Source organism: Leiobunum rupestre, chromosome 2 (genome assembly GCF_980474605.1).
Source record: "Leiobunum rupestre chromosome 2, qqLeiRupe1.1.hap1, whole genome shotgun sequence".
In the NCBI taxonomy this organism is placed as follows: Eukaryota; Metazoa; Arthropoda; class Arachnida; order Opiliones; family Sclerosomatidae; genus Leiobunum; species Leiobunum rupestre.
Window position 1 is genome coordinate 71,800,189 of NC_143385.1, and position 12,552 is coordinate 71,812,740.

The window sequence follows — 12,552 nt, forward strand, 5'->3', positions numbered from 1 at the left end:
GCCAAGTTGTACGAACTGTAAACGTACTTTTAACTTCGAACCCAACCGTACCAGCCCATGATTAGAATTCAAATACATGACCGTAGATAAGCGTAACATATTATCATCCTATGGGATGAGACTGAAATGTTTGAAAAAATTACCCCTTTGAACACAGCCCGTTCTGTCTGCTACCCGGTCTAGCGTTTCCGGCGGGAAGGGGGACTCGGACGTCGTCTCCCCGTGACGTCAGGATGAACCTTACCCTCCGTTCCCCCTTCCCCTTCACGGTGCCACGACGCGACTAACGCCCCCACGCGGGAATCGCCGCCGTGAGAAAACTCAAACGCGAGGAGTTGATGGGTGGACCACGCTATGGAATAGAACTTAATTCCAAGGAGGGGACTCCGGGAGGGTCAAACTCGGCTGAGAGGGGGAAGCGAAGAAGGGGCAGAATTTTCGGGGTGAAACGAAGGGGAAACTTTGGTAAGGGGGAACTCCAGATTCAGTCGCCGTAACATTGGCGAAACGAACTTACGAAGTCCGCTCTCATAACAAGGCAGTTCGTTTGACAGCACGGACGTTAGAAAAAGTTCCATATATTGTATATTGTTGTGTGGCGTTTCGCATTGTTGTCACTGTGAAAAAAAAACCTTTTTATTTTGCTTCCCACATTGTGAATGGATTAAAATCAAACTTTTATACAACTCGCCATAAGCTGAAATTGTAAGTACACTTTTTGCGGTGCTTTTATTTGGATAATTTGTTTTTATAGTGGGCTGGCTTGATTTCTATTTTTAGTGAAATCGTCAATTTTGGCAATGATTTGGGGGCTATCTTATAATTATGCATACATAATTCTAATATTATATATTATAATTATATATTATTTATTATTATTATTATTATTATTATTATTATTATATATTATATATTTTATATTACTTATAAAAAATATATTTATAACATATCAAACAGTATAAAATTTTATTTAAACCACCAACAATTTTATCTGCAAGGCAGTTGGTATATCTCAGTGGCGTAGGCCGGATTGTTTTTCGGGGAGGGGGCACACAACCCCGATTAACCCCCCCCCCTTGCAGATGCCCCACTGGTATACATAGCAGTATTTAGATTGTGGTTTGCCTCCCTAAGCATTAAATTTAGATTTAACACGATAAATAAATTACAGTTTTAGGAATATAGCTACAAAATTGACTTACATTTCAGTTTCAGTTAAGATTAAATTAAAATAATAGTTTTTTAGTATTTGATTAGTTTGAATGTTTGAATTTCAGTTTTGGGTTCAGTTTGAATATTAAAATTTCAGTTTTGGGTTCAGTTTGAATGTTTGAATTTCAGTTTTGGGTTCAGTTTGAATATTTGAATTTCAGTTTTGGGCTCAGTTTGAATATTTGAATTTCAGATTTTTGGTCAGTTTTAATACATACATTTTCATTTTGGGTTATTTCCAAAATTTTAATTATTTTAGGCTTAATTTTATTTTTTGAATTTCAACCTATAATTCCTTTGAATATTAAAATATGGGTATATGTGAATTTTAATATTATAATTTCAGTATCAGTGAATTTTAAAATTGTTTTTATTCGTCTAAAATAATGTATTTGAAATTAATTTTATTTATTTTTACCAGTGTAAATTTTTCTCTATATTGACAGTCAAAATACTAAACATTTCCGCTAAATAATTTGAACTGCCAACCTTAAAATACGGTTAGAAAGTGGCTGTTTCTATAAAGAATAAGGCCCAATCAAAATCTATTGAAAATCAGCAATACATATAAACTCTCTATAGTAAATAATTAATTTCGCGTGGGTTCAATGCACAGAAAATTACACCGGGGAATAAGTCACAAATAATCAATATAACGCGAAGTTTTGCATCGACAAAAAAGGCCCCGTATTTTGGAATTATTTAAACGCGACATCATTACCCTTATTCCAAACTCTCTCTCGAACGGCCTCAGAAAGTTAAGGACGAAACTTTATTAACGATATAGTAGTTGCTATGGAAACGTTAGTAAACAAAATGGCGTTGAGATATCATTTTACACCGCTAAAATCATTGAACGCCATAGCGTTATTACGTTATTGAAATAGTCTATTAACCCATTTTTATTCGCGCGTTGGTGGAAACTCATTTATTCCGATTCTGCTTTGAATTCACTTCCTTATTTCTTATTATATAAATAAATTTATATTTGTTTTATGTTAGTTTCGGTTGCATGCCTTTCCACGCCCTCTACCGTTGGAAAAGCGTATTCTTTTCACGCAGCGCCGATTGCTATAAATATATATTTAGCTCCACTTTGATGAAGTGTCTGCATTCTTTTCAGTTTGGTGGGTGCCGTTTCGGAAAAACTGTGAAGTTAATAGAAGTTTATTGATCATTATTCAATGATAGTGGGGGTTTGCACGTATTCACTTCCCATCGATGTTAAATTGAATCCCTTATCCTCATCGACTTCGTGTCGAATGATCGAATCCCTTATCCTCATTGACTTATCTTTGAATCTATAATCACCATTGAAATCAAGTTGAATCCCTTGGACCTTATCCTTATTGATTTCACATTAAATTCATAATCTTTGTTGACTCCGCGTTTAATCCGTTATCCTCATTGACATCCCGTTGACTCCGCTATCCTCATTGACATTCCGTTGAATCCCCTATCCTCATTGACATTCCGTTGAATCCCCTATCCTCATTGACGTCCCGTTGAATCCCTTATCCTCATTGACTTCCAGTCGAATCCCTTATCCTCATTGACATCAAGTTGAATCTCTTATCCTTATTGATTTCTCGTTAAATTCATAATCTTTGTTGACTCCACGTTGAATCCTTTATTCACGTCGACTCCACGTTGAATCCCGAACCCTAATTGAATCGATGTTGCATACTTAATCCTTCACGTTGAATCCCTGATTCTTATTGACTCGATGTTAAATCCTTTATCTTCATTGACTCGACGTCGAATTACTAATCTTCATTGACTCACATTGACGTCGATTCTTCATTGACTCCACACTGACTCCACTTCGAATCTCCGTGGACATTAACTTTACATATACTAATTATATCTAACCATATCAGCATCAAGGAGGAAAACTATATTTTTAATAATTAGTTGAGCGTGGATAGTATATATATTTTTTAAAATTTTTTTTAATTGGTTTTCCATATTACCCTTTATTTTTTTTAAATCGTTTTTAATTTGTTTTCCATATTACCCTTTATTAAACCATGGAGAATATCTTCAAAAATCTTGTTTTTCTGCCCATTTTGAAATTAAATATTTTCGCCTCCGGATCCATTCCTTCCAAACTCGAACTTGGGCGAACTTTTGATACAGGTTTTATATCAACTACCATTTCTACGGCACGCGCCGATTTGGACAATTATTATAAGTATCAATAGCCTGAAGTCGTGTAATGCCCACAAATAGGGGTCATCTGGACAATCGTTCAATTATCGATTTAATCATTCTTATATCCATTTTATCATTCCTATATCGCTTTAATCATTCTTATATCGATTTAATCATTCTTATATCGATTTAATCATTGAAATATCGATTTAATCATTCTATATCGATTTAATCATTGAAATATCGATTCAATCATTGAAATATCGATTTAATCATTCTATATCGATTTAATCATTCTTATATCGATTTAATCATTCTTATATCGATTTAATCATTGAAATATCGATTTAATCATTGAAATATCGATTTAATCATTGAAATATCGATTTAATCATTGAAATATCGATTTAATCATTGAAATATCGATTTAATCATTCTATATCGATTTAATCATTGAAATATCGATTTAATCATTGAAATATCGATTTAATCATTCTATATCGATTTAATCATTGAAATATCGATTTAATCATTCTATATCGATTTAATCATTGAAATATCGATATAATCATTGAAATATCGATTTAATCATTGAAATATCGATTTAATCATTGAAATATCGATATAATCATTGAAATATCGATAAAATCATTGAAATATCACTATAATCATTGAAATATCGATATAATCATTCATATATAGATATATTCATTGAAATATCGCTATATTCATTGAAATATCGCTATAATCATTGAAATATCACTATTATCATTGAAATATCGATATAATATTTCAAATATCGATTGTATCATTCGAATATCGATTGAATCATTCAAATATCGATTAAATCTTTCAAATATCGATTGAATCATTCGAATATCGATTGAATCATTTGAATATCGATATAATTATTAAAATAACTATTTAATCATTCTATAATCGATTTAATCATTCTAATATCAATTGAATCATTTATTTGTCGATATAATGACTAATCATTCAATTATCGATATAGTCATTCAAATATCGAAATAGTTATTCAAATATCGATTAAATCTTAATTGATGGTAATATAGCAATTAGCATCAATTATTTACCAACTTCTTGTGTTGAAAAAAGATTTTAATTTATGTTTGTAAATAATTATTGGTAATGTATAAATTACCCTTATCTAGGTACCATATTTTCCACTTGTTTAACTTTATAAAACACGATTATTAACCACGTTTTTTTTTCTGTTAAATGCCAACGCTTTTAAAATAAACCGCATATTTAAAGTATTTTTTATCATCTTTAAATTTGCTTTAAAGGTTTCGTAATATTTAAAATTGTAAGTGCATTATCAATAAAAATTTTAATCTCAAGGTCTCAGTTTCGGGTTTTTATGAAGGCAAGAATATATTTATTTTTACTTTGGAAAAATGACCATGTTTAGACGTTGCGCGTTCATTATGGTCGAATATTTGCCCAGGGAAATGCCACTTTTTTAGAATTAAGTCCATGTCAGTGGAAAAAAGTAGGGCTGTGCGAGTCCTCTTTTTTGGATTTCGAGTCGAGTCCGAGTCCCAAAAAATTGGACTCACCAATTTGCGAGTCCCATTTTCATTCGAGTCTTCGAGTCCCTAAGAATTAGCCACGAGCAATATTCGAGTCTTAAATTACGGAACGAGTCCATTAGAATTGTCAATTTCGTCAAGTTGAAGTTGTTCAACGTCAATTGGAAATTGGGACTGATAATTTTCTTCAGAAGAATTGGAATATTCATCAGGAGCTAAAATTTCTTCTTGAAAAGTATTATTAAAACGTTTCTTCTTCGATGTTTTACTCATGTTTTCCACTGAAAATCTGAATAAAGAATAAACTTAAAGCGGGAGCCCGGAGTACTTCTTCCAAAGATCTGACTTGGTCTTCCCTCCACTTCTGCAGGACCGAAACTAAAAGTATAACCAAAACTAAAAGCGTAGCTCAAACTATCCATGTGAGTGATGTGACCTCTGACTAAACAAACTGCGTTAACGCTACCGCAGCGCCAATACGGGACTTTAACAAAAAAATAAACAAATAAAAATGACGGACTCGGTGGAAAATAACGGACTCGTCTTAAAAAAATTGGACTCGCGAGTAATTTTTAGGACTCGGTGAACGGCTCGCAATATTTGGGCTGAGAAGTCCCGTTTGTATTATTAATAAATATATATCCGTTGTTTTGGCCATTTTTTACAGCCCTAGAAAAAAGTGGCCAAAAGTGGCAAATAGTGACTAATCAGTCAATGCATTTAAATGATGTGAGATAATGTTTTGTTTTTCACAAAAGAACCTTTTAAAACACCTTAAAGATTTATAGCAGACGAATTCAAACTCGGGAAAAATCGTTGAAAAATAGCCAAAAGAAATAACTAGATTGGGCTACAATTGAGTTTCTAGCCCAAAACCTGGCAAATAATCCAGTACATTTGTCTAAAATAGCACAAATAATTTCCTTTTGCATGCTTTTTTATTTTTATTAAAATTTATTATTTCGCACTTTTTGGCACATTAGCCAGTAAAAGTATTATTCGCCATGTCGGTATTTACCACTTTTGGCCACATTATTTGACACCTGACATTTACCACTTTGGAACACGGTAGGGAACCAATTAGATACCAGTGTGATTGGATTTTGTTTAGGAGGAAAGGAATTTACTGCTACAGCGTGAGAGGGATTGAAATCGACGCCAAAATATCGTCCCAAAATAGTCATTATCCGCAAGTTGAAATAAATACATCCTTGATGAGGATTTTTCTAACGGCCTGAGTTTGAAGAGCTGCTTTTGTGACGTCATCTAACCAGTTCTCAGTGTTTGGATAATGATAATAATTCCATTACGCAACGCGATACGAGCAATGAAATTTTTATTTTTATTAATTAAACGGAATTTTTGTAAAAGTGTGTCCATGAAAGTTATGTTTTTCAACTTTTCTGTTATGGTTCTTTTTTCTAAGATGAACTGGTTTTTCGCCAAATATAAATGTTTGTGTAACAATGCCCTTGACCCTTGTGACGCGTGATTTAATTCCCTTCGAAGTTATATTCACACTAGCCTACATTTTCGCTCAACTTTGTTTTCGTAAAACACGGTGCATGTTCTTCTAGAAAATGTGATATTAATGTTATATTGATAAAGGTATTTAATTAATTAATAATAAATTACAACGATTACCGGTACACCATAAAATTTTAATAAAAATTAAAATCGCGTGTACGCCGCCGTTTTCAAACGCTTCACAAAGTCTAATAAAATTTTATAGCGTCCCGGTAATTGTTGTAAACCTATTTTTAATTACTTCGTATACACTAGTCGAGAGTTTTTGTTTACATCAATAAAGTATTCATCAATAAAGTATTCATTAATAATATTATCATTGTTTTTTGTGCAAATAAAAGGATTAGGTGGGGTGTCGGATTGATTACCCCTTTCGCCTCGCAGCCAGAAGACCCGGGTTCGATTCCAACTTGTAACACTGCATGGAAATTCGGAACAACTCCTTCTGCGTTGCGTTTGCAAGTTCTCTCCCCACTGGTTTAAGGGGTTTTCCTCAGAGTTCGTCGGTTTCCCCTTTCCATAAACATTTGTTGAGTTTAACGGTAATAGTGAGTGTAGGGAGCTGTTGGCTCGCGTGGCATGCAGGACTTGGCACCACCCTCCTACGCATTGGAACCCGGCTACCTGAATTAATGGCTTTAAAAGTCGCCTAAAATTTATATATTTGCAGCTCTTCAATTCTTAGTGTGGAAAATTTTCACCATTCACGCGTAGCAACGCGTGTTGCACAAAATTGTGGACTCGTGTGAATAGATCCTGAGGGGCCCCCCTCATAAAAGATTTGCTAATTGCCAAAAAGGAAAATAAGGAAGAAAATCGACACAAAACTGATAAAACAAGATTCGGAAAACTCCGTACGCATTTAGATAAAATATTAATATGATCATGTATCAGAAGTAAATAAAATATTCATAAGAGAGAAGTATCGAAAGAACGACATGAAATCGATAATATAAATTTAAGTCTTAATTTAGATAAAATATTAATATGAGTATATCAGAAGTATATGAAATAATTCTTACGAAATAAGTAAATTAAGTAACTTGAACATAAAAATGAAACATGTGTATTCGCTCACAGCATCACGGCTGATGATTTAACAATTGTAAGTGTAAAAGCAGCATTTCATAAGGATTCTACATTTACAAATATTCCATAGATATTCTGTAGAATCGTATAGAAAAATGACTACAGCACTCACATTTTTAATCAATTTGTCAAGACAAAGAGGCATAAACCGTTAAATAAATCAGTAAAAAAACAAAATATTAATTAGAATCAATAATTAATAAATCAAATAAATCAATTTTATTTAAAGATCAAATAAATCAATTTTATTTCAAAATTAAATAAATCAATTTTATTTAAAGATCAAATAAATCAATTTTATTTCAAAATTAAATAAATCAATTTTATTTCAAAATCAAATAAATCTATTTTATTTCAAAATCAAATAAATCAATTTTATTTCAAAATTAAATAAATCAATTTTATTTCAAAATCAAATAAATCTATTTTATTTCAAAATTAAATAAATCAATTTTATTTCAAAATCAACCAAATCAATTTTATTTCAAAATCAACCAAATCAATTTTATTTCAAAATTAAATAAATCTATTTTATTTCAAAATCAAATAAATCAATTTTATTTCAAAATTAAATAAATCAATTTTATTTCAAAATCAAATAAATCAATTTTATTTCAAAATTAAATAAATCAATTTTATTTCAAAATCAAATAAATCTATTTTATTTCAAAATCAAATAAATCAATTTTATTTCAAAATTAAATAAATCAATTTTATTTCAAAATCAAATAAATCTATTTTATTTCAAAATTAAATAAATCAATTTTATTTCAAAATCAACCAAATCAATTTTATTTCAAAATCAACCAAATCAATTTTATTTCAAAATTAAATAAATCAATTTTATTTCAAAATCAAATAAATCAATTTTATTTCAAAATTAAATAAATCAATTTTATTTCAAAATCAAATAAATCAATTTTATTTCAAAATTAAATAAATCAATTTTATTTCAAAATCAAATAAATCTATTTTATTTCAAAATCAAATAAATCAATTTTATTTCAAAATTAAATAAATCAATTTTATTTCAAAATCAAATAAATCTATTTTATTTCAAAATTAAATAAATCAATTTTATTTCAAAATCAACCAAATCAATTTTATTTCAAAATCAACCAAATCAATTTTATTTCAAAATTAAATAAATCAATTTTATTTCAAAATCAAATAAATCTATTTTATTTCAAAATTAAATAAATCAATTTTATTTCAAAATCAAATAAATCAATTTTATTTCAAAATTAAATAAATCAATTTTATTTCAAAATCAAATAAATCTATTTTATTTCAAAATTAAATAAATCAATTTTATTTCAAAATCAAATAAATCTATTTTATTTCAAAATTAAATAAATCAATTTTATTTCAAAATCAAATAAATCAATTTTATTTCAAAATTAAATAAATCAATTTTATTTCAAAATCAAATAAATCTATTTTATTTCAAAATTAAATAAATCAATTTTATTTCAAAATCAACCAAATCAATTTTATTTCAAAATCAACCAAATCAATTTTATTTCAAAATTAAATAAATCAATTTTATTTCAAAATCAAATAAATCAATTTTATTTCAAAATTAAATAAATCAATTTTATTTCAAAATCAAATAAATCAATTTTATTTCAAAATTAAATAAATCAATTTTATTTCAAAATTAAATAAATCAATTTTATTTCAAAATCAAATAAATCAATTTTATTTCAAAATTAAATAAATCAATTTTATTTCAAAATCAAATAAATCTATTTTATTTCAAAATTAAATAAATCAATTTTATTTCAAAATCAAATAAATCAATTTTATTTAAAGATCAAATAAATCAATTTTATTTCAAAATTAAATAAATCAATTTTATTTCAAAATCAAATAAATCTATTTTATTTCAAAATCAACCAAATCAATTTTATTTCAAAATCAACCAAATCAATTTTATTTCAAAATTAAATAAATCAATTTTATTTCAAAATCAAATAAATCTATTTTATTTCAAAATTAAATAAATCAATTTTATTTCAAAATCAAATAAATCAATTTTATTTCAAAATTAAATAAATCAATTTTATTTCAAAATCAAATAAATCTATTTTATTTCAAAATTAAATAAATCAATTTTATTTCAAAATCAAATAAATCTATTTTATTTCAAAATTAAATAAATCAATTTTATTTCAAAATCAAATAAATCAATTTTATTTCAAAATTAAATAAATCAATTTTATTTCAAAATCAAATAAATCTATTTTATTTCAAAATTAAATAAATCAATTTTATTTCAAAATCAACCAAATCAATTTTATTTCAAAATCAACCAAATCAATTTTATTTCAAAATTAAATAAATCAATTTTATTTCAAAATCAAATAAATCAATTTTATTTCAAAATTAAATAAATCAATTTTATTTCAAAATCAAATAAATCAATTTTATTTCAAAATTAAATAAATCAATTTTATTTCAAAATCAAATAAATCTATTTTATTTCAAAATCAAATAAATCAATTTTATTTCAAAATTAAATAAATCAATTTTATTTCAAAATCAAATAAATCTATTTTATTTCAAAATTAAATAAATCAATTTTATTTCAAAATCAACCAAATCAATTTTATTTCAAAATCAACCAAATCAATTTTATTTCAAAATTAAATAAATCAATTTTATTTCAAAATCAAATAAATCTATTTTATTTCAAAATTAAATAAATCAATTTTATTTCAAAATCAAATAAATCAATTTTATTTCAAAATTAAATAAATCAATTTTATTTCAAAATCAAATAAATCTATTTTATTTCAAAATTAAATAAATCAATTTTATTTCAAAATCAAATAAATCTATTTTATTTCAAAATTAAATAAATCAATTTTATTTCAAAATCAAATAAATCAATTTTATTTCAAAATTAAATAAATCAATTTTATTTCAAAATTAAATAAATCAATTTTATTTCAAAATCAAATAAATCTATTTTATTTCAAAATTAAATAAATCAATTTTATTTCAAAATTAAATAAATCAATTTTATTTCAAAATCAAATAAATCAATTTTATTTCAAAATTAAATAAATCAATTTTATTTCAAAATCAAATAAATCTATTTTATTTCAAAATTAAATAAATCAATTTTATTTCAAAATCAAATAAATCAATTTTATTTCAAAATTAAATAAATCAATTTTATTTCAAAATTAAATAAATCAATTTTATTTCAAAATCAAATAAATCTATTTTATTTCAAAATTAAATAAATCAATTTTATTTCAAAATTAAATAAATCAATTTTATTTCAAAATCAAATAAATCAATTTTATTTCAAAATTAAATAAATCAATTTTATTTCAAAATCAAATAAATCAATTTTATTTCAAAATTAAATAAATCAATTTTATTTCAAAATCAAATAAATCAATTTTATTTCAAAATTAAATAAATCAATTTTATTTCAAAATTAAATAAATCAATTTTATTTCAAAATCAAATAAATCAATTTTATTTCAAAATTAAATAAATCAATTTTATTTCAAAATTAAATAAATCAATTTTATTTCAAAATCAAATAAATCTATTTTATTTCAAAATTAAATAAATCAATTTTATTTCAAAATCAAATAAATCTATTTTATTTCAAAATTAAATAAATCAATTTTATTTCAAAATCAAATAAATCAATTTTATTTCAAAATTAAATAAATCAATTTTATTTCAAAATTAAATAAATCAATTTTATTTCAAAATCAAATAAATCTATTTTATTTCAAAATTAAATAAATCAATTTTATTTCAAAATTAAATAAATCAATTTTATTTCAAAATCAAATAAATCAATTTTATTTCAAAATTAAATAAATCAATTTTATTTCAAAATCAAATAAATCTATTTTATTTCAAAATTAAATAAATCAATTTTATTTCAAAATCAAATAAATCAATTTTATTTCAAAATTAAATAAATCAATTTTATTTCAAAATTAAATAAATCAATTTTATTTCAAAATCAAATAAATCTATTTTATTTCAAAATTAAATAAATCAATTTTATTTCAAAATCAAATAAATCAATTTTATTTCAAAATTAAATAAATCAATTTTATTTCAAAATTAAATAAATCAATTTTATTTCAAAATCAAATAAATCTATTTTATTTCAAAATTAAATAAATCAATTTTATTTCAAAATCAAATAAATCTATTTTATTTCAAAATTAAATAAATCAATTTTATTTCAAAATCAAATAAATCTATTTTATTTCAAAATTAAATAAATCAATTTTATTTCAAAATCAACCAAATCAATTTTATTTCAAAATCAAATAAATCTATTTTATTTCAAAATTAAATAAATCAATTTTATTTCAAAATCAAATAAATCAATTTTATTTCAAAATTAAATAAATCAATTTTATTTCAAAATTAAATAAATCAATTTTATTTCAAAATCAAATAAATCAATTTTATTTCAAAATTAAATAAATCTATTTTATTTCAAAATTAAATAAATCAATTTTATTTCAAAATCAAATAAATCTATTTTATTTCAAAATTAAATAAATCAATTTTATTTCAAAATCAAATAAATCTATTTTATTTCAAAATTAAATAAATCAATTTTATTTCAAAATCAAATAAATCAATTTTATTTCAAAATTAAATAAATCAATTTTATTTCAAAATTAAATAAATCAATTTTATTTCAAAATCAAATAAATCTATTTTATTTCAAAATTAAATAAATCAATTTTATTTCAAAATTAAATAAATCAATTTTATTTCAAAATCAAATAAATCAATTTTATTTCAAAATTAAATAAATCAATTTTATTTCAAAATCAAATAAATCTATTTTATTTCAAAATTAAATAAATCAATTTTATTTCAAAATCAAATAAATCAATTTTATTTCAAAATTAAATAAATCAATTTTATTTCAAAATTAAATAAATCAATTTTATTTCAAAATCAAATAAATCTATTTTATTTCAAAATTAAATAAATCAATTTTATTTCAAAA

General features: G+C 24.2%; 1 protein-coding gene across 1 annotated transcript in view; it reads left to right on the plus strand.

Annotated features, from left to right (window-relative positions):
* The first annotated feature begins 507 nt into the window (after positions 1 to 507).
* MESR3 (misexpression suppressor of ras 3) overlaps positions 508 to 12,552 on the plus strand; it is a 69,878-nt gene continuing 57,833 nt past the window's right edge. Inside the window, exon 1 of the mRNA XM_090166303.1 lies at positions 508 to 705. The gene's annotated coding sequence lies outside the window, so the exon portion shown is untranslated. The remainder of the gene's footprint in view (positions 706 to 12,552) is intronic.